Genomic DNA, 23,867 nt, shown 5'->3' on the forward strand with positions numbered 1-23,867 from the left:
GTAACTTTTCGATTACCCAAACTAAGTAATGTAATCTGATTACTTTTGGATTACTTACCCATTAAGAGGCATGAGAAGAAGACAAAAAAGGATCCATCAAACGCATTTGGTGTGTCATCAAAGTGGTCTCTGATTGGTGGTCATCATTTGGTGTGTCATCATAGTGGTCTCTGATTGGTGGTCATCATTTGGTGTGTCATCATAGCGGTCTCTGATTGGTGGTCATCATTTGGTGTGTCATCATAGTGGTCTCTGATTGGTGTTCAGACTCGCTCACGTGGAATAAACTTCAATTTGCACCTTTGTTCAATTCTGAATTGAATGTCATTGAGAATTAAAAAAAAAAATTGTAAACATCCTTTCTGAAAAGTAATCCAAGAAGTAATCTAGTTTTTCAAATTGAATCTCTGATTGACTATTTATAATCCAGCTTTTACCAAATGTTTCACACATGAAATGGCAATGGCACACTGCCCCAATAGTGGCTCATTGTATACAAATATTGCCATATTAATTTTTAGTTGTGTGGTGTGAGAGTTCTATGGACTGAAATGTCATGTTCTGGACTTTCTACTTTAACTGCTCTCTCTCTCTCTCTCTCTCTCTCTCTCTCTCTCTCTCTCTCTCTCTCTCTCTCTCTCTCTCTCTCTCTCTCTCTCTCTCTCTCTCTCTCTCTCTCTCTCTTTCTCCCTGTCTAGTTGTTTATTATTGTTGTAAATTCTATACGGTGTACATAATATTGTTAAGTTTAGCTTAAAGCTAGAATCCTTAATTGTAACAAAATAACAAAGTGATTTCCCCATCCTTGTTTTTGCTAAAAAGCTAAGGCATGGGGCTGGAGAAATGTAACTACTCTCAAATTCACAGACAGAGCTATGGATACAAGGACTGACCATCCATGATATCAACACTATAGTTTGAACCATGTTTTCAGGCTATACATTATTTGTTTACGTTTACATTGTTTACAAACATTGGAGTAGAACAAGCTTATATTCTGGGTTCTCATGGAGTGTGACAGTTGAACTAAGCTCACGAAGCATTTATAAATTATATTCTTCAACAATCAAATGAGTAGATGTTGTTAATTTATAAGTCCAAAAATGGATGGAGTGACTAAGGATTCTAGCTTTAAACTGAGGATTCATTTGGAATGGGTCACGATCATCATACTCAAGGGAATATTGTCCAAGCACTTCTTGTTCTTGTTAACATTTGTACATAATCTAAACAGACTAGTTCATTTATTTAGTCTACTTTATTGACTAAGTGTTTGAGATAATATTGTTGACACATTTTACATTTGTATTTGTTAGGGATTCCCATTATTTCCTGTCAAGGCAGCAGCTACTCTTCCTGTGGTCCAAACATAAAGCACTTACATCACACAAATTGGAACGGAAATGGCGCCACACCAAACTGGAAGTCTTCCGACTAGCTTGGAAAGACAGTACCGTGCAGTATCGAAGAGCCCTCACTGCTGCTCGATCATCCTATTTTTCCAACTTAATTGAGGAAAATAAGAACAATCCGATGGCTTTCACTTCAGCAGTAATAAATGTATGAACTTCTTTGATGAAAAGATCATGATCATTAGAAAGCAAATTACGGACTCCTCTTTAAATCTGAAAGCTCCATTGTTCTGAGTCTGCACAACTCTGCCAGGACCTAGGATCAAGGGAGATACTAAAGCGTTTTAGTACTATATCTCTTGACACAATGATGAAAATAATCATGGCCTCCAAACCCTCAAGCTGCATACTGGACCCTATTCCAACTAAACTACTGAAAGAGCTGCTTCCTGTGCTTGGCCCTCTTATGTTGAACATAATAAACGGCTCTCTATCTCACCGGATGTGTACCAAGCTCACTAAAAGTGGCAGTAACAAAGCCTCTCTTGAAAAAGCCGAATCTTGACCCAGAAATTATAAAAAACTATCGGCCTATATCGACCCACCCTCGTGGCTGTTGCACAGCAACTCACTGCCTTCCTGAAGACAAACAATGTATACGAAATGCTTCAGTCTGGTTTTAGACCCCATCATAGCACTGAGACTGCACTTGTGAAGGTGGTAAATGACCTTTTAATGACGTCAGACCGAGGCTCTGCATCTGTCCTCGTGCTCCTAGATCTTAGTGCCGCTTTTGATACCATCGATCACCACATTCTTTTGGAGAGATTGGAAACCCAAATTGGTCTACATGGACAAGTTCTGGCCTGGTTTAGATCTTATCTGTCGGAAAGATATCAGTTTGTCTCTGTGAATGGTTTGTCCTCTGACAAATCAATTGTACATTTCGGTGTTCCTCAAGGTTCCGTTTTAGGACCACTATTGTTTTCACTCTATATTTTGCCTCTTGGGGATGTCATTCGAAAACATAATGTTAAATTTCACTGCTATGCGGACGACACACAGCTGTACATTTCAATGAAACATGGTGAAGCCCCAAAATTGCCCTCGCTAGAAACCTGTGTTTCAGACATAAAGAAGTGGATGGCTGCAAACTTTCTACTTTTAAACTCGGACAAAACAGAGATGCTTGTTCTAGGTCCCAAGAAACAAAGAGATCTTCTGTTGAATCTGACAATTAATCTGGATGGTTGTACAGTCGTCTCAAATAAAACTGTGAAGGACCTCGGCGTTACTCTGGACCCTGATCTCTCTTTTGAAGAACATATCAAGACTGTTTCAAGGACAGCTTTTTTCCATCTACGTAACATTGCAAAAATCAGAAACCTTCTGTCCAAAAATGACGCAGAAAAATTAATCCATGCTTTTGTTACTTCTAGGCTGGACTACTGCAATGCTCTACTTTCCGGCTACCCGGATAAAGCACTAAATAAACTTCAGTTAGCTGCTAGAATCCTGACTAGAACCAAAAAATTTGATCATATTACTCCAGTGCTAGCCTCCCTACACTGGCTTCCTGTTAAGGCAAGGGCTGATTTCAAGGTTTTACTGCTAACCTACAAAGCATTACATGGGCTTGCTCCTACCTATCTTTCCGATTTGGTCCTGCCGTACATACCTACACGTACGCCACGGTCACAAGACGCAGGCCTCCTAATTGTCCCTAAAATGTCTAAGCAAACGGCTGGAGGTAGGGCTTTCTCCTATAGAGCTCCATTTTTATGGAATGGTCTGCCTACCCATGTGAGAGACGCAGACTCAGCTCCAACCTTTAAGTCTTTACTGAAGACTTATCTCTTCAGTAGGTCCTATGATTAAGTATAGTCTGGCCCAGGAGTGTGAAGGTGAACGGAAAGGCTGGAGCAACGAACCGCCCTTGCTGTCTCTGCCTTGCCGGTTCCCCTCTCTCCACTGGGATTCTCTGCCTCTAACCCTGTTACAGGGGCTGAGTCACTGGCGTACTGGTGTTCTTCCATGCCGTCCATGGGAGGAGTGCGTCACTTGAGTGGGCTGAGTCACTGACGTGGTCTTCCTGTCTGGGTTGGCGCCCCCCCCCCCCTTGGGTTGTGCCGTGGCGGAGATCTTTGTGGGCTATACTCGGCCTTGTCTTAGGACGGTAAGTTGGTGGTTGGAGACATCCCTCTAGTGGTGTGGGGGCTGTGCTTTGGCAAAGTGGGTGGGGTTATATCCTGCCTGTTTGGCCCTGTCCGGGGGTTTCATCGGATGGGATGGGGCCACAGTGTCTCCTGATCCCTCCTGTCTCAGCCTCCAGTATTTTTGCTGCAGTAGTTTATGTGTCGGGGGGCTAGGTTAAGTCTGTTACATCTGGAGTATTTCTCTTGTCTTATCCGGTGTCCTGTGTGAATTTAAATATGCTCTCTCTAATTCTCTCTTTCTCTCTTTCTTTCTTTCTCTCGGAGGACCTGAGCCCTAGGACCATGCCTCAGGACTACCTGGCATGATGACTCCTTGCTGTCCCCAGTCCACCTGGCCGTGCTGCTGCTCCAGTTTCAACTGTTCTGCCTGCGGCTATGGAACCCTGACCTGTTCACCGGACGTGCTTGTTGCACCCTCGACAACTACTAGGATTATTATTATTTGACCATGCTGGTCATTTATGAACATTTTAACGTCTTGACCATGTTCTGTTAAAATATCCACCCGGCACAGCCAGAAGAGGACTGGCCACCCCTCATAGCCTGGTTCCTCTCTAGGTTTCTTCCTGGGTTTTTGGCCTTTCTAGGGAGTTTTTCCTAGGGAGTTTTTCCTAGCCACCGTGCTTCTTTCACATGCATTGCTTGCTGTTTGGGGTTTTAGGCTGGGTTTCTGTACAGTACTTTGAGATATCAGCTGATGTACGAAGGGCTATATAAATAAATTTGATTTGATTTGATATTGTCACGTCCTGATCAGTATAAGGGGTTATTTGTTATTGTAGTTTAGTCAGGACGTGGCAGGGGGGTATTTGTTTTGTGTTGTCGGGGTTTTTGGGTTGTGTTCTATGTTTTGTATTTATATGTTCTATTTTCTAGTTTTTCTATTTCTATGTCTAGTTTATTGTTTTGACCTTCAATTGGAGGCAGCTGTTCCTTGTTGCCTCTAATTGAAGATCCTATTTAGTAGGGGTGTTTTTTCTATGGGTTTTGTGGGTAGTTATTTCCTGTTTTGTGTTCGTGCACCTGACAGGACTGTTTAGTGTCGTTTGTTGTTTTTGTATACGTGTTTCTTTTTGTTTCCCTTCTTTAATAAAATAAGAAGATGAGTTTACACGTTCCCGCTGCGTTTTGGTCCGATCCCTACGACACCCGTGACACATATAACATTATTACACCACTACATATCTACAATACAACATGTATAACACCACCATACAACAATATCACAATGTATATGTGTCTGTACCTTTGTGTGTGTCTCTTCACAGTCCACGTTGATAGATTACTTTCATTGTTATGGTTATAATGGCAAATGTGTCAAGATTGTGGGCTTACAGGTAAACATTCAAATGGAACTGACAGCATTTGAGCTACTTTGCCGTTTTTGAAACAAACAGACAATCATAATATCAGTTAAAAATATCAAATTCCCAGTTCACGCTACAAAACCAAGTTGATAAGAGATTTTTTTTTTTTTAACGTTCTATTTAATTCAAAAACTGTAAAAACGGTCAAAGTGAAGAACGGTTAATATGGCGCTGTCGGACCAGGCTTTAACTTCTTAACAAATCTATCATCTCCTTACTCAATGGTCCCCCCACTGCCCCCCTATCCTCTCCTTACTCATTGGTCCTCCCACTGCCCCCCATCATCTCCTTACTCATTGGTCCTCCCACTGCCCCCCTATCCTCTCCTTACTCATTGGTCCTCCCACTGCCCCCCTATCCTCTCCTTACTCAATGGTCCCCCCACTGCCCCCTTATCCTCTCCTTACTCATTGGTCCTCCCACTGCCCCCCATCATCTCCTTACTCATTGGTCCTCCCACTGCCCCCCATCATCTCCTTACTCATTGGTCCTCCCACTGCCCCCCTATCCTCTCCTTACTCATTGGTCCTCCCACTGCCCCCCATCATCTCTTTACTCATTGGTCCTCCCACTGCCCCCCATCATCTCCTTACTCATTGGTCCTCCCACTGCCCCCCTATCCTCTCCTTACTCATTGGTCCCCCCACTGCCCCCCCCACTCAGGTCCCTCCCTGCCCCCCCCCCTTACTCATTGGCCCCCCCCCCCTCCCTCCACCTGGCCCCCCTGCCCCCTATCCTCTCCTTACTCATTGGTCCTCCCACTGCCCCCCATCATCTCCTTACTCATTGGTCCTCCCACTGCCCCCCTATCCTCTCCTTACTCATTGGTCCTCCCACTGCCCCCCATCATCTCCTTACTCATTGGTCCTCCCACTGCCCCCCTATCCTCTCCTCACTCATTGGTCCTCCCACTGCCCCCCATCATCTCCTTACTCATTGGTCCTCCCACTGCCCCCCTATCCTCTCCTTACTCATTGGTCCTCCCACTGCCCCCCCTATCCTCTCCTTACTCATTGGTCCTCCCACTGCCCCCCTATCCTCTCCTTACTCATTGGTCCTCCCACTGCCCCCCTATCCTCTCCTTACTCATTGGTCCTCCCACTGCCCCCCTATCCTCTCCTTACTCATTGGTCCTCCCACTGCCCCCCTATCCTCTCCTTACTCATTGGTCCTCCCACTGCCCCCCTATCCTCTCCTTACTCATTGGTCCTCCCACTGCCCCCCATCATCTCCTTACTCATTGGTCCCCCCACTGCCCCCCTATCCTCTCCTTACTCATTGGTCCTCCCACTGCCCCCCTATCATCTCCTTACTCATTGGTCCTCCCACTGCCCCCCATCATCTCCTTACTCATTGGTCCTCCCACTGCCCCCCATCATCTCCCTACTCATTGGTCCTCCCACTGCCCCCCTATCATCTCCTTACTCATTGGTGTCCCACTGCCCCCCTATCCTCTCCTTACTCATTGGTCCTCCCACTGCCCCCCTATCCTCTCCTTACTCATTGGTCCTCCCACTGCCCCCATCATCTCCTCACTCATTGGTCCTCCCACTGCCCCCCTATCCTCTCCTTACTCATTGGTCCTCCCACTGTCCCCCTATCATCTCCTTACTCATTGGTCCTCCCACTGCCCCCCTATCCTCTCCTTACTCATTGGTCCTCCCACTGCCCCCCATCATCTCCTTACTCATTGGTCCTCCCACTGCCCCCCTATCCTCTCCTTACTCATTGGTCCTCCCACTGCCCCCCTATCCTCTCCTTACTCATTGGTCCTCCCACTGCCCCCCATCATCTCCTTACTCATTGGTCCTCCCACTGCCCCCCTATCCTCTCCTTACTCATTGGTCCTCCCACTGCCCCCCTATCATCTCCTTACTCATTGGTCCTCCCACTGCCCCCCATCATCTCCTTACTCATTGGTCCTCCCTCTGCCCCCCATCATCTCCCTACTCATTGGTCCTCCCACTGCCCCCCTATCATCTCCTTACTCATTGGTGTCCCACTGCCCCCCTATCCTCTCCTTACTCATTGGTCCTCCCACTGCCCCCCTATCCTCTCCTTACTCATTGGTCCTCCCACTGCCCCCCTATCCTCTCCTTACTCATTGGTCCTCCCACTGCCCCCCCTATCCTCTCCTTACTCATTGGTCCTCCCACTGCCCCCCTATCCTCTCCTTACTCATTGGTCCTCCCACTGCCCCCCCTATCCTCTCCTTACTCATTGGTCCTCCCACTGCCCCCCATCATCTCCTTACTCATTGGTTCTCCCACTGCCCCCCATCATCTCCTTACTTATGAACTGTAACTCAGGAAAATCTTTGAAATTGTCGCATGTTGAGTTGATATTTTTTGATTCAGTATAAAAATGTGGGCACAAACAGATTGTGAATGTTAGCACCAGGTATAAACAGGGCTTTAGATAAAGTCTCGACCTAAATTGAAACTTAAAAAACAGACTCAGACAAGTTCCCCACAGAGGATTATAATCCAAACTTCCCTCTGGAATTTTTCTGACGCTACATACTCACAAAACATCCTGAATGTTTCAGACGCTATGTACTCACCAAACCTTACCTCCAACACACAACACTTTACTGTATAAACAACACTGGCTTGTTAAGATTACACATTGGTTATAAAGTGGGTGGTAAAGTTCTTCTGAGAGATAAACAAACAACTACTATCTAGGATGCCTGAGGTAAATACTCTCGAGGGATGACAAGAAAAATCTAAGAAGAAAAAGGTTCTCCGAGGAAATGATCATACGTCACAAAGCACTCTCCTGACTGGGAGCACCACCTGTTACAACACTCTCCTGTCTGGGAGCACCGCCTGTTACAACACTCTCCTGTCTGGGAGCACCGCCTGTTACAACACTCTCCTGACTGGGAGCACCACCTGTTACAACACTCTCCTGACTTGGAGCACCACCTGTTACAACACTCTCCTGACTGGGAGCACCACCTGTTACAACACTCTCCTGTCTGGGAGCACCGCCTGTTACAACACTCTCCTGTCTGGGAGCACCACCTGTTACAACACTCTCCTGTCTGGGAGCACCACCTGTTACAACACTCTCCTGTCTGGGAGCACCGCCTGTTACAACACTCTCCTGTCTGGGAGCACCACCTGTTACAACACTCTCCTGACTGGGAGCACCACCTGTTACAACACTCTCCTGTCTGGGAGCACCGCCTGTTACAACACTCTCCTGACTGGGAGCACCACCTGTTACAACACTCTCCTGACTGGGAGCACCACCTGTTACAACACGCTCCTGACTGGGAGCACCACCTGTTACAACACTCTCCTGACTGGGAGCACCACCTGTTACAACACTCTCCTGACTGGGAGCACCACCTGTTACAACACTCTCCTGTCTGGGAGCACCGCCTGTTACAACACTCTCCTGACTGGGAGCACCACCTGTTACAACACTCTCCTGACTGGGAGCACCACCTGTTACAGCACGCTGCTGACTGGGAGCACCACCTGTTACAACACTCTCCTGACTGGGAGCACCACCTGTTACAACACTCTCCTGACTGGGAGCACCACCTGTTACACACCCCGACTGGGGCTCCCTGCCACCCCTGCTGGGAGCACCACCTGTTACAACACTCTCCTGACTGGGAGCACCACCTGTTACAACACTCTCCGTGGGCCCACCTGCCCCCCTGCGGAGCACCACCTGCCCCCCTGCTGGGGCACCACCGCCACCCCGCTGGGCCCCCTGCCACCCCGCTGGGAGCACCACCTGTTACAACACTCTCCTGACTGGGAGCACCACCTGTTCGCACGCGCTGCGGGAGCACCACCGTCCCGCTCCTGACTGGGAGCACCACCTGTTACAACACTCTCCTGACTAGGAGCCCACCGCCCCCCCGACTGGCCCACCTGTTACAACACTCTCCTGACTGGGAGCACCACCTGTTACAACACTCTCCTGACTGGGAGCACCACCTGTTACAACACTCTCCTGACTGGGAGCATCACCTGTTACAACACTCTCCTGACTGGGAGCACCAACTGTTACAACACTCTCCTGACTGGGAGCACCACCTGTTACAACACTCTCCTGATTGGGAGCACCACCTGTTACAACACTCTCCTGACTAGGAGCACCACCTGTTACAACACTCTCCTGACTGGGAGCACCACCTGTTACAACACTCTCCTGACTGGGAGCACCACCTAAGACAACACTCTCCTGTCTGGGAGCACCACCTGTTACAACACTCTCCTGACTGGGAGCACCACCTGTTACAGCACGCTGCTGACTGGGAGCACCACCTGTTACAACACGCTCCTGACTGGGAGCACCACCTGTTATAACACTCTCCTGACTAGGAGCACCACCTGTTACCACACTCTCCTGACTAGGAACACCACCTGTTACAACACTCTCCTGACTGGGAGCACCACCTGTTACAACACTCTCCTGACTGGGAGCACCACCTGTTACAACACTCACCTGACTGGGAGCACCACCTGTTACAACACTCTCCTGACTGGGAGCACCACCTGTTACAACACTCTCCTGATTGGGAGCACCACCTGTTACAGCACGCTGCTGACTGGGAGCACCACCTGTTACAACACGCTCCTGACTGGGAGCACCACCTGTTATAACACTCTCCTGACTAGGAGCACCACCTGTTACAACACGCTCCTGACTGGGAGCACCACCTGTTATAACACTCTCCTGACTGGGAGCACCACCTGTTACAACACTCTCCTGACTGGGAGCACCACCTGTTACAGCACGCTGCTGACTGGGAGCACCACCTGTTACAACACGCTCCTGACTGGGAGCACCACCTGTTATAACACTCTCCTGACTAGGAGCACCACCTGTTACCACACTCTCCTGACTAGGACCTCCACCTGTTACAACACTCTCCTGACTGGGAGCACCACCTGTTACAACACTCTCCTGACTGGGAGCACCACCTGTTACAACACTCTCCTGACTGGGAGCACCACCTGTTACAACACTCTCCTGACTGGGAGCACCACCTGTTACAACACTCTCCTGACTGGGAGCACCACCTGTTACAACACTCTCCTGACTGGGAGCACCACCTGTTACAACACTCTCCTGACTGGGAGCACCACCTGTTACAACACTCTCCTGACTGGGAGCACCACCTGTTATAACACTCTCCTGACTTGGAGCACCACCTGTTACAGCACGCTGCTGACTGGGAGCACCACCTGTTACAACACTCTCCTGACTGGGAGCACCACCTGTTACAACACTCTCCTGATTGGGAGCACCACCTGTTACAACACTCTCCTGACTGGGAGTACCACCTGTTACAACACTCTCCTGATTGGGGGCACCACCTGTTACAACACGCTCCTGACTTGGAGCACCACCTGTTACAACATGGGTGGTAATGGAAGGGAAGGGGATACCTAGTCAGTTGTACAACAGAAAGGGGGGATACCTAGTCAGCTGTACAACAGAAAGGGGGGATACCTAGTCAGTTGTACAACAGAAAGGGGGATACCTAGTCAGTTGTACAACAGAAAGGGGGGATACCTAGTCAGTTGTACAACAGAAAGGGGGGATACCTAGTCAGTTATACAACAGAAAGGGGGGATACCTAGTCAGTTGTACAACAGAAAGGGGGATACCTAGTCAGTTGTACAACAGAAAGGGAAAGGGGGGTTACCTAGTCAGTTGTATAACAGAAAGGGGGGATACCTAGTCAGTTGTACAACAGAAAGGGGGATACCTAGTCAGTTGTACAACAGAAAGGGGGATACCTAGTCAGATGTACAACAGAAAGGGGGGATACCTAGTCAGTTATACAACAGAAAGGGGGGATACCTAGTCAGTTGTACAACAGAAAGGGAAAGGGGGGATACCTAGTCAGTTGTACAACAGAAAGGGGGGATACCTAGTCAGTTGTACAACAGAAAGGGGGGATACCTAGTCAGTTGTACAACAGAAAGGGGGATACCTAGTCAGTTATACAACAGAAAGGGGGGATACCTAGTCAGTTGTACAACAGAAAGGGGGATACCTAGTCAGTTGTACAACAGAAAGGGAAAGGGGGGATACCTAGTCAGTTGTATAACAGAAAGGGGGGATACCTAGTCAGTTGTACAACAGAAAGGGGGATACCTAGTCAGTTGTACAACAGAAAGGGGGATACCTAGTCAGTTGTACAACAGAAAGGGGGGATACCTAGTCAGTTATACAACAGAAAGGGGGGATACCTAGTCAGTTGTACAACAGAAAGGAGAGATACCTAGTCAGTTATACAACAGAAAGGAGAGATACCTAGTCAGTTATACAACAGAAAGGAGAGATACCTAGTCAGTTATACAACAGAAAGGAGAGATACCTAGTTAGTTGTACAACAGAAAGGAGAGATACCTAGTCAGTTGTACAACAGAAAGGGGGGATACCTAGTCAGTTGTACAACAGAAAGGGGGATACCTAGTCAGTTGTACAACTGAATACATTCAACTTAAATGTGTCTTCCTCTTTTAACCCAACTGCGGAGGTTGGCTGTTCTAATTCACTGATTGGTGGAATGCATAAGACTGCTGAGGAGTATTTCTGTCTGAAATAAAGCGCTTTTGTGGGAAAAACAAATTCTGATTTGTATTTGAATTTGTATTTATATTTGATCCCACATTTGTTCCTGTCAAGACAGCAGCTACTCTTCCTGGGGTTTATCATGGATCCCCATTCGTTCCTGCCAAGGCAGCAGCTACTCTTCCTGGGGTTTATTATGGATCCCCATTCGTTCCTGCCATGGCAGCAGCTACTCTTCCTGGGGTTTATTATGGATCCCCATTAGTTTCTGTCAAGACAGCAGCTACTCATCCTGGGGTTTATTATGGGTCCACATTAGTTATTGCCAAGGCAGCAGCTACTCTTCCTGGGGTTTATTATGGATCCCCATTAGTTCCTGCCAAGGCAGCAGCTACTCTTCCTGGGGTTTATTATGGATCCCCATTAGTTCCTGCCAAGGCAGCAGCTACTCTTCCTGGGGTTTATTATGGATCCCCATTAGTTCCTGCCAAGGCAGCAGCTACTCTTCCTGGGGTTTATTATGGATTCCCATTAGTTCCTGCCAAGGCAGCAGCTACTCTTCCTGGGGTTTATTATGGATCCCCATTAGTTCCTGCCAAGGCAGCAGCTACTCTTCCTGGGGTTTATTATGGATTCCCATTAGTTCCTGCCAAGGCAGCAGCTACTCTTCCTGGGGTTTATTATGGATCCCCATTAGTTCCTGCCAAGGCAGCAGCTACTCTTCCTGGGGTTTATTATGGATCCCCATTACTTCCTGCCAAGGCAGCAGCTACTCTTCCTGGGGTCCAGAAAAATGAAGGCAATTATATAATTTTTAAAACATTACAATACATTCACAGATTTCACAACACACTGTGTGTCCTCAGGCCCCTACTCCACCATTACCACATATCTACAATACAAAGTACAGTGCGTATGTTATCGTGTGTGTGTATGCATGTGTCTGTGCCTATGTTTGTGTTGCTTCACAGTCCCCTCTCTTACATAAGATGTATTTTTATCTGTTTTTAAAATCCAATTTTACTGCTTGCATCAGTTACTTGTTGTGGAATAGAGTTTCATGTAGTCATGGCTCTACAGTGCCTTCGGAAAGTATTCAGACCCCTTTACTTTTCCCACATTTTGTTACGTTACAGCCTTATTTAAAAATATATATTTTTTTACATTCTCAGCAATCTACACACAATACCCCATAATGACAAAGTGAAAACATGTTTTTAGAAATGTTTGCAAATATATGAAAAATAAAAACAGAAATACTTTATCTACATAAGTATTCAGACCTTTTGCTATGAGACTCGAAATTGAGCTCAGGTGCATCCTGTTTCCATTGATCATCCTTGAGATGTTTCTACAACTTGATTGGAGTCCACCTGTGGTAAATTCAGTTGATTGGACATGATTTGGAAAGGCACACACCTGTCTATATAAAGTACCACAGTTGACTGTGCATGTCAGAGCAAAAAGCAAGCCATGAGGTCGAAGGAATTGTCCGTAGCGCTCTGAGACAGGATTGTGTCGAGGCACAGATCTGGGGAAGGGTAACAAAACATTTCTGCAGCATTGAAGGTCCCCAAGAACACAGTGGCCTCCACCATTCTTAAATGGAAGAAGTTTGGAACCACCAAGACTCTTCCTAGAGCTGGCCACATGGCCAAACTGAGCAATTGGTGGAGAAGGGCCTTGGTCAGGGAGGTGACCAAGAACCTGATGGTCACTCTGACAGAGCTCTAGAGTTCCTCTGTGGAGATGGGAGAACTTTCCAGAAGGACAACCATCTCTGCAGCACTCCACCATTATTGTAGAGTATCCAGACGGAAGCCACTCCTCAGTAAAAGGCACATGACAGCCTGCTTAGAGTTTGCCAAAAGACACCTAAAGACTCTCAGACCATGAGAAACACGATTCTCTGGTCTGATGAAATCAAGATTGAACTCTTTGGCCTGAATGCCAAGTGTCACATCTGGAGGAAACCTGGCACCATCCCTACGGTGAAGCATGGTGGTGGCAGCATCATTCTGTGGGGATGTTTTTCAGCGGCAGGGACTGGGAGACTAGTCAGGATCGATGCAACAATGAACAGAGCAAAGTACAGAGAGATTCTTGATGAAAACCTGCTCCAGAATGCTCAGGACCTCAGACTGAGGCGAAGGTTCATCTTCCAACAGGACAACAACCCTAAGCCCACAGCCAAGGCAATGCAGGAGTGGCTTTGGGATAAGTCTCTGAATATCCTTGAGTGGCCCAGCCAGAGCCTGGACTTGAAACCAATTGAACATCTCTGGAGAGAACTGAAAATAGCTTCGCAGCAACGGGACCTGCCTGATCAAGGAAGCCATTTCAAGTCTATGTGTCACGATTGTCGTAAGAACGGGACCAAGGCGCAGCGTACGTAACGTTCCACATCTTTATTATAAAGTGAAACTTCAGCAAATACAAAACAATAAACGAACAAACGAAATATGAAACAAGTGAAGTGCTCACAGGCAACTACACATAAACAAAACAAGATCCCACAAAACACAGTGGGGAAATGGCTGCCTAAATATGATCCCCAATCAGAGACAACGATAAACGGCTGCCTCTGATTGGGAACCATACCAGGCCAACATAGAAATAAAACAACCTAGATTACCCACCCTAGTCACACCCTGACCTAACCAACATAGAGAATAAAAGGCTCTCTCTATGGTCAGGGCGTGACAGTACCCCCCCAAAAGTGTGGACTCTGGCCGCAAAACCTGACTCTATAGGGGAGGGTCCAGGTGGGTATCTAGCGTCGGTGGCGGCTCCGGTGCGGGGCGAAGTACCCACTCCGCTCGCGGATCCGCCAGCATTGGTGGCGGCTCTGGTGCGGGACTTTGCCCCCGCCCAGACCACGGGTCCGGCCATGGAGCCGGGTTGAACACTGCAGCCGGACTGGGCACCGGCGCCGAGGAAGGCTCCGGCCATGGAGCTGAGTTGGCCGCCGTGCCTGGATTGGGCACCGGCGCAAAGGAAGGCTCCAGCGTTGGAGCTGGACTGGACGCTGTGCCTGGACTGGGCACCAGCGCAAAGGAGGGCTCCGGCCTGTGGACCGTCGTAGGAGATTCCGGACTGTGGACCATCGTAGGAGGTTCCGGACTGTAAACCGTCACCGGAAGCTCTGGACTGTGAACCGTCGCTGGAAGCTCTGGACTGGGGACCATCGCCGGAAGCTCTGGACTGTGAACCGTCGCCAGAAGCTCTGGACTGGGGACCGTCGCCGGAAGCTCTGGACTGGGGACCGTCGCCGGAAGCTCTGGACTGGGAACTGTCGCCGGAAGGTCTGGACTGGGAACCGTCACCGGAAGCTCTGGACTGGGGACCGTTGCCGGAAGCTCTGGACTGTTGATGCGCACTGGAGGCCTAGTGCGTGGAGCCGGTACAGGTGGCACCGGACCGGTGACACGCACTTCAGGGCGAGTGCGGGGAGCAGGCACAGGACATACCGGACTGGGGAGGTGCACTGGAGGCCTGATGCGTGGGACCGGCACAGGTTGCACCGGACTGGTGACACGCTCTTCAGGGCAAGTGCGAGGAGCTGGCACAGGACAAACTGGGCTGTGGAGGCGCACTGGAGACCTGGTGCATAGGGCCGGCACAAATCGTACCGGAACGATGACACACTTCGCATGGCGAGTGCGGGGAGCTGCCACAGGACGTACTGGGCTGTGAAGGCATACTGGAGAATTGGTGCGTAGAGCCGGCACACATGGTACCGGACAAATGATACGCTCCTCAAGGCGAGTGCGGAGAGCTGGCACAGGACGTACAGGGCTGTGGAGGTGTACTGGAGACCTGGTGCGTGGAGCTGGCACAGTTTTTACCAGACTGCTAGCACGCTCCTCAGGACGAGTACGGAGAGCTGACTCAGGTGGCATCAAAGAGATAACACGCTCCTTAGGGCGAATGTCGTGCATCATACACCAACACAACAACTTTCTCATTTTTCTCTCCTCCAATTTCTCCATCAACTCACTGACGGTCTCTGACTCTCTCCGTTCACTCTCCTCCAATTTCTCCCTCTTCTCCCAGATCAGCTCTGGTTCGCTCCTTGGCTCCGCCGACCACCCCGTGCCCCCACCCCCAAAAAAAATAATTGGGGCTGTCCTTTGGGCTTTCCTTGTGGCCTTTCCCCGGCGTCGTTGCTGTCCTCCATTCTCTCCTTGCGTCTGCCGCCAAGGAAGGCTATCCTGTCCTGCCAGGATTTCCTCCCAAGTGCAGGATCCCTTCCCATCCAAAATCTCTTCCCATGTCCAGGATACTCTCTCCTCCTGGGCACGGTGCTTGGTCCTGTTGTGGTGGGATCTTCTGTCACGATCGTTGTAAGAACTAGACCAAGGCGCAGCATACGTAGCGTTCCACATCTTTATTATAAAGTGAAACATCAGCAAATACAAAACAATAAACGAACAAACGAAACGTGAAGCAAGTGAAGTGCTCACAGGCAACTACACATAAACAAAACAAGATCCCACAAAACACAGTGGGGAAATAGCTGCCTAAATATGATCCCCTATCAGAGACAACGATAAATGGCTGCCTATGATTGGGAACCATATCAGGCCGACATAGAAATAAAACAACCTGGATTACCCACCCTAGTCACACCCTGACCTAACCAACATAGAGAATAAAAGGCTCTCTATGGTCAGGTCGTGACACTATGATTCTTGGCAAGCAAACAATTGCCGCATTGGAACCCTGAGTGATCCGGTTTGTCCCGAAGCAAACCGTTCATTTATTTCTCCAGACAAAGAGTGCTCTATTGCCAAACTCATCTGGGACTAAATTCATTAGCTTGATGGCTAGCAGCGCTGTCAAGCAGGCTTCAATCTGTCTGTTAAGCGGGATTCCGGGACAAGAAATAACGGTCCCAACTGTTAAATGCTAACCGCATCCCGGAATCCACGCAAAAACAAGTTCAGTATTTATATTTAATGAATATTGGTTATGTTTTACTCAAAAATAACAAATCGAGTGTTTCCAGGGTATGGTGTTCAGCTGCGCACTCTGATGACGTAGGCTCTTCCCTGTGGTGAAGAGGTATGATTGGCTGGTCCTGGCTCCCCAGTGGGTGGGCCTGACTGCCAAGTGGGTGGGCCTATGCCCTCCAAGGCCCACCAATGGATGCACCCCTGCCCAGTCATGTGAAATCCATAGATTAGGGACTAATTTATTTATTTCAATTGATTTATATCCTTATATGAACTATAACTCAGTACAATCTTTGAAATTGTTGCATGTTGCTTCTATATTTTTGTTCAGTATAGACAGGCGTAGATGATTTGAAAGACACATTGTGATCAGATCTTCCTGACCACCTCAGGAACACATTGTGTCTGGATTTCAATCAAGTGTAAACAGATCTGGATTGTCAAACCATTTAAAATCATCATTATACCGGTTAGTGCATGGTGTAAACGAGGCTCAAATATGATGGTGCTTTCCATCAGATGAGATGAGATGACTACCCATCACAGGATGTTTCACTTCTCCCAGAGCAATGTGAGTAGTCATCTCATCTTAACAGATGGGAAGCACCGTCATCTTTACACACTGACTCAACTTGAAACTTGCTCAGATCTCTCCTATCCTTCAGCATACAGTATGAGAGCTCTGAGGAAGAAAGCAAACCGTCTGGGCACAGACGTCAGTTCCGCTTCTAGTTTTGATTTACATTTGGTTGAGTTGTCAACTAACGTGAATTCAATGTGAAATCAACGTGAAATATCACCATCTCATTTGATTTAGATTCAAAGTTGGGTGAAAAAAAAGTCAATTCCCTTACATTGGTTACTTTGTTTTCAAATTCAATCAGTTTTCTACATTGATCCAACGTCATAACCAGGGGGTTGGAACCAAAATTATTTTCCAATCATTTAGTTCTGAACAGAACCATTTAAATATATATATATATATAATAAAGTATTTGCAGGCTAACAATAAAATACCATTCCTAATGTGATGAGTAGACTAAGTATACTTTACAAGAAGATTTGGTCTCTGTAGTCCCTGCCATGCTGTTAATATTTCTATGAACACTATGGCATGAAATGATAGGTGTCAGGATAGGTGTCCCGCTAGCGGGACCAAAGTCGACAACATCCGGTGAATATCGAGGGCGCGCAATTGAAATAAATAATCGTAATATTAAACATTCATGAAAATACAAGTGTCTTATATCATTTAAAAGCTTAAAATCTTGGTAATCTAACTGTGTTGTCCGATTTACAATAGGCTTTACAGCGAAAGCATACCATGCGATTGTCTGAGGACAGCACCCCACATCAACATATTTTTCAACCGGCTAAGGCATCACAAAATCACAAATAGCGACAAAATAATTCACTTACTTTTGAACATCTTCCTCTGTTTGCAATCCAAAGGGTCCCAGCTACAAGATGAATGGTCGTTTTGTTAGATAAAATCCTTCTTTATATCCCAAGAAGTCTGTTTAGTTGGCGCCATCGATTTCAGTAATCCACTCGTTCAACATGCAGACAAAGGAATCCAAAAAACTACCGCTAAACTTCGTCCAAACAAGTCAAACAACATTTCTATCTAATCCTCAGGTACCCTAAAATGTAAATAAACTATAATATTTCATACGGAAAGTAGTATGTTCAATAGGAAAGGAAAATTAGTAAGCCATAGGAATTGCAATCTGGGAGCCGGAATTACATAAAAGCAAAAGGTTTCCATTGGAAGAGCCTGGGACCTCAAAAAATTGTTAAAAAAAATTCAGTTGGGTTAGGGTTAGGGTTCAGTTCTTCAGGTTTTCGCCTGCCATATCAATTCTGTTATAGTCACAGACATTATTTTAGCAGTTTTAGAAACTTCAAAGTGTTTTCTATCCAATGCTAACCATTATATCCTGGCTTCTGGGCCTGAGTAACAGGCAGTTTACTTTGGGCACGTCAGTCAGGCGGAAATTCAGGAAACTAGACCCTATCCTATATGCGATATCTACATCTAGATTCTCTACAGCCTTCTCTCTGCTATCATCAACGCTCATGGTGGGGACAGACAGCCCATCTCAGAATGGAGTGCAGTTCACAGTACATGTAGACCTATCATCAACGCTCATGGTGGGGACAGACAGCCCATCTCAGAATGGAGTGCAGTTCACAGTACATGTAGACCTATCATCAACGCTCATGGTGGGGACAGACAGCCCATCTCAGAATGGAGTGCAGTTCCCAGTACATGTAGACCTATCATCAACGCTCATGGTGGGGACAGACAGCCCATCTCAGAATGGAGTGCAGTTCCCAGTACATGTAGACCTATCATCTCATCACGGTAATATAATAGCCGAATGCAAATGTCTAATTTACACATCTTCATCTGTCTTTCGGGGGGTCACCATATTTAATTTTATTGCAACTGGAGAATTTTAAAACAGCCTAGCTCTCAAATATCGTTGCTTTAAATCAGAGCACGCACAAGAAGTCTCTCTCTCTCTCTCTCTCTCTCTCTCTCTCTCTCTCTCTCTCTCTCTCTTTCTCTCTCTCCATCAATTCCAATCAAACTACATCCAAAATAGATCATCCGTCTCAAGATACATTATAAACTGGGTGGTGCGAGCCCTGAATGCTGATTGGTTGACAGTCGTGATATATCAGACCTTATAAGCTGGTTGGTTAGAGCCCTGAATGCTGATTGGCTGACTGTTGTGATATATCAGACCATATACCACGGGTATGACAAAACATATATATTTACTGCTCTAATTACGTTGGTAACCAGTTTATAATAGCAATAAGGCACTTTGGGGGTTTGTGGTATACGGCCAATATACCACGGCGAAGGGCTGTATCCAGGCTCTCTGCGTTGCGTAGTGCGTAAGAACAGCCCTTAGCCGTGGTATATTGTCCATATACCAAACCCCCTTGGGCCTTATTGCTTAAGTATATACAGTACCAATTAATAGTTTGGACACCTATTCATTCCAGGGTTTTTCTTTATTTTTACTATTTTCTACATTGTGGAGTTCATTAGAGTTAACAGCACCTCAGATTGCAGCACAAATAATTGCTTCACAGAGTTCAGGTAACTAGCACATCTCAACATCAACTGTTTAGAGGAGACTGCGTGAATCAGGCCTTCATGGTCAAATTGCTGCAAAGAAACCACTACTAAAGGACACCAATAAGAGAGTATGTGAACGTATGATCACTGCATGTGTAGTTCCCACCATGAAGCATGGAGGAGGAGGTGGGATGGTGTGGGGGGTGCTTTACTGGTAACACTGTCTGTAATTTATTTAGAATTCAAGGCACACTTAACCAGCATGGCTACAACAGCATTCTGCAGTGATACGCCATCCCATCTGGTTTTCGCTGAGTGGCACTATCAGTTGTTTTTCAACAGGACAATGACCCAAAACACACCAGGCTGTGTTGTGGGTCATTAAGGGCTATTTTACCAAGAAGGAGAGTGATGGAGTGCTGCATCAGATGACCTGGCGCTCACAATCACCTGACCTCAACCCAATTGTGATGGTTTGGGATGAGTTGGGCCGCAGAGTGAAGGAAAAGCAGCCAACAAGTGCTCAGCATATGTGGGAACTCCTTCAAGACTGTTGGAAAAGTATTCATCATGAAGCTGTTTGAGAGAATGCCAAGAGTGTGCAAAGCTGTCATCAAGGCAAAGGGTGGCTACTTTGAAGAATCTAAAACGTAAGTTTTAGGCCTATATCATATATGTATTGGATATTGGCACAATCATTTGGTCTTTTTTGGACATAAAATGTCTTTAACGTAAGGATCATAAAATGTCTTTAACGTAAGGATCATAAAATGTCTTTAACGTAGGGATTATAAAATGTCTTTAACGTAAGGATCATAAAATGTCTTTAACGTAGGGATCATAAAATGTCTTTAACGTAGGGATCATAAAATGTCTTTAACGTAAGGATCATAAAATGTCTTTAACGTAAGGATCATAAAATGTCTTTAACGTAAGGATCATAAATATGTCTTTAATGTATGGCTCATCAGGCTCATGTAGCATCAGGCTTGAATTTTCGATCAAAGCTCTAATCAAATCCAGACATAGACCTATTTATATGCTTTATAATGTTTTTGAATGACACTTCCGGTTTTGGTGTGGAATACCACGTTACCTTGTTACATTGAACTGGTTAGCTATAGCTCAGTGAGTTGTTACATGGAGCTGGTTAGCTCTAGCTCAGTGAGTTGTTTACACGAGAGATGGAAAGACAAGTGTAGGGCGCGAGATACAACTGATTTTGGGGTGGGGAGAGAGCAAGAGAGGGTGGAGGAGGCTTGGCTTGGCTTGACACGCTGGGCATCTTTTGATGACATTCATTATCTGAATTAGGCCCACAGAATTATACCTACGGAAGAGTGGCATCTATGAAAGAACTTTGAATGTCTTTGAACTTCAGAGTTGTCTTCAAGTTGGACTAGAGAAGCTAGCTAGCTAACAAGCGTGTGTGTGAAGAGCGGCACCAGAATTAAAAACATGTCTTACCTTTTTGTACTTAATAAATCCAATGTGAAATGTGATAACTATAGTATCCCTAACTAGTATTGAAAAAGTGAATCAATTCTTCTCTAATTAAAAATCTCTCTCACTATCTTCTGAATCACGCTTATGACATCAGTAGGCTACAGTAGACTATGCTTCGGAGGGGAGGGGGCAGGTAGTCTACATGCACACACTGGCAAAGATTTTCAGCTGACAGGCCGACACTGGAAGAAGTTTCTAATTGACATAGGGAGGGTTTCGCAAAGGCGTTTTGTTGTGTTTTTTTGTGGGACTGGAAAGAAATGTCAGGAAAATAAAATAACGTTACTGGTTCCCATGCTTTTAAAATAAAGGTTCTGTTCCAGTACAGTATAGATCATTTTTCGTTCTTGGTTCTGATTCAGTTCTTTGAAAAATGTCTTCCTTTTCTGGTTTTCAGTTCTGTTCGATTGAACCGGTTCCAACCCCTGGTCATCACATTAGATTTTGTTTGTTGAAATGACGTGGAAACAACATTTATTGAGCCAGTCTATTGCCCAGTGGGAAATGAGTTTGTCAAATTATGAATAAATTATTTTAAAATGCATTCTCATTTCCTTATTGAATTATTGCTGCTTAAATGGTGTAAAATTGCATTCGAGCTGTAAACCTTGTACACAATAATATTTTTGTCACATTAAAGCCAGTCCTGTTCATATTCTTCAACCAACAAGCACAGGCAAAACACAGCTATTATGGATTAGGATCACAATACATGTATGAAGTTCTAGTGTCACGTAAGGCAAAACCACAGTGCTACTCGAATATATCATTTGCACAGAATGTTGGCACCCCCCACTGGCCATATATTGTAGTCCAGCTCTATGGTCTAATTAGTATCTACACAATGCTATCTACACTACAGAGGTGTTCTAGAGGAACTATCTACACTACACAGGTGTTCCAGAGGAACTATCTACACTACACAGGTGTTCCAGAGGAACTATCTACACTACAGAGGTGTTCCAGAGGAACTATCTACACTACAGAGGTGTTCAGAAGAACTATCTACACTACAGAGGTGTTCTAGAGGAACTATCTACACTTCAGAGGTGTTCTAGAGGAACTATCTACACTTCAGAGGTGTTCCAGAAGAACTATCTACACTACACAGGTGTTCTAGAGGAACTATCTACACTACACAGGTGTTCTAGAGGAACTATCTACACTACACAGGTGTTCCAGAAGAACTATCTACACTACACAGGTGTTCTAGAGGAACTATCTACACTACACAGGTGTTCTAGAGGAACTATCTACACTACACAGGTGTTCTAGAAGAACTATCTACACTACACAGGTGTTCTAGAGGAACTATCTACACTACACAGGTGTTCTAGAGGAACTATCTACACTACACAGGTGTTCCAGAGGAACTATCTACACTACACAGGTGTTCTAGAAGAACAATCTACACTACACAGGTGTTCTAGAAGAACTATCTACATTACACAGGTGTTCTAGAGGAACTATCTACACTACACAGGTGTTCTAGAAGAACTATCTACATTACACAGGTGTTCTAGAGGAACTATCTACACTACACAGGTGTTCCAGAGGAACTATCTACACTACACAGGTGTTCCAGAGGAACTATCTACACTACACAGGTGTTCTAGAAGAACTATCTACACTACACAGGTGTTCTAGAGGAACTATCTACACTACACAGGTGTTCTAGAGGAACTATCTACACTACACAGGTGTTCCAGAGGAACTATCTACACTACACAGGTGTTCTAGAAGAACAATCTACACTACACAGGTGTTCTAGAAGAACTATCTACATTACACAGGTGTTCTAGAGGAACTATCTACACTACACAGGTGTTCTAGAAGAACTATCTACATTACACAGGTGTTCCAGAGGAACTATCTACACTACACAGGTGTTCCAGAGGAACTATCTACACTACACAGGTGTTCCAGAGGAACTATCTACACTACACAGGTGCTCTAGAGGAACTATCTACACTACACAGGTGTTCTAGAGCAAAGAGGCAGACAGTGTGCACACCAGTCTTGTCCTGAAGATGGAGCCGTCTACCAACTAGGGGCCGTCTAGGAAGTTGACATACATAACCACTGAACTATCATGCTTGAATCGAAGATGTCACTTTTACATACAAGCACAATGCAGCTTGACAATGACCACGGGAGTTGTCAAGACAGCACAAACAGATCTGGGACCAAGCTATTACCATCCCCAATGCATCTCTAATTAGTGTGTGGGTGAAAGCATCACTCACTGAATCATCATATTAATCACACTCCTAATGAACAAGTGTCATATTCCAATCCTTTTTTTTTCAAAACTTCAGAAGCCTAATACATTGTACCTGGCTGGTTGAAAGAGCCATCACCAAACTGTAATGAACAATCTGTGTTGTGAGCAAATGGCCTTGCATTAAAACAGTGCTAGGTCTCAAATGGCACCCTATCTCCTTTACAGTGCACTTTCTTTTAAAAGTAGTGCACTATATAGGGTGCCATAGGGCTCTGGTCTAAAGTAGTGCACTATATAGGGAAAATGACACCCCTATTCCCTACACAGGGCACTGGTCAAAAGTAGTGCACTATAAAGGGAATAGGGTGCCATTTGGGACGTATTCCATACACTTTCCGCACCAGCGTCCAAGGCTTCATCATGCTTTGTCAATGTGAGTGCTGGCTATACAAAGGTCAACTATACAGTAGCACAAGAGATGCATCATTCAATGCTATCATTAGACAAACATAAATGATGTCAAATGATCATATCATTTTCTTTCCCCAAGGACAGGACAGGCCTGTGTCTATTCTAGCCTGGATCCCAGATC

This window comes from Salmo salar, chromosome 13 (genome assembly GCF_965601325.2).
Source record: "Salmo salar chromosome 13, fSalSal1, whole genome shotgun sequence".
Classification (NCBI taxonomy): Eukaryota; Metazoa; Chordata; class Actinopteri; order Salmoniformes; family Salmonidae; genus Salmo; species Salmo salar.